Source organism: Triticum dicoccoides, chromosome 2B (assembly GCF_002162155.2).
Source record: "Triticum dicoccoides isolate Atlit2015 ecotype Zavitan chromosome 2B, WEW_v2.0, whole genome shotgun sequence".
Classification (NCBI taxonomy): domain Eukaryota; kingdom Viridiplantae; phylum Streptophyta; class Magnoliopsida; order Poales; family Poaceae; genus Triticum; species Triticum dicoccoides.
The window spans coordinates 757,199,338-757,200,062 of NC_041383.1; positions in this window are offsets into that span (position 1 = coordinate 757,199,338).

The window sequence follows — 725 nt, forward strand, 5'->3', positions numbered from 1 at the left end:
AAAAATAAAAGAAAATGATGAAAATGTCAAAAAAACAAAAGAAAATAAGTTTCCCATGTGAGATGTGGTCTAGTTGTTGGGAAAATTTGCAAATATGAATTTCGACTTCATTTGCAAAATCTCTCGAGAATTTGTAAAAATGGGCATAACTTTTGCATACTAACTCGGATGAAAAAGTTTTTTATATGAAAAATCATCTACTCGAAAAGTTACATCCGAATTTAATAGGGGGATCCCCGTTAAACATTATCAAAATCCTCAAAAACCTAATAGAAAAAAAGATACGGGGCTTTTAAGATCTCGAGAGGCAAAAAAATTCAAAAAAATTCAAACTTACTAATGGCGCACCTGCCCATGGTGCGCCATTAGTATCTTCCCGCCTTCAAAATTCAAAATAGGTCAACAAAATTAAAAAAAGTTACTAATGGCGCACCTGCCCATGGTACGCCATTAGTATCTTCCCGCCTTCAAAATTCAAAATAAGTCAAAAAAATAAAAAAAAGATACTAATGGCGCACCTGCCCATGGTGCGCCATTAGTATCTTCCCGCCTCCTCTCCTCTCCTCCACTCCATCCCCTCCTCTCCTCTCCTCCACTCCATCTCCTCCTCTCCTCCACTCCATCTTCCCTGCTCTCTTCCACCATACTACCCTCCTCCTCTCCGGCGACCTCCTCCTCCTCCTCTCCGGCGACCTCCTCCTCCTCTCCGGCGACCTCCTCCTCCC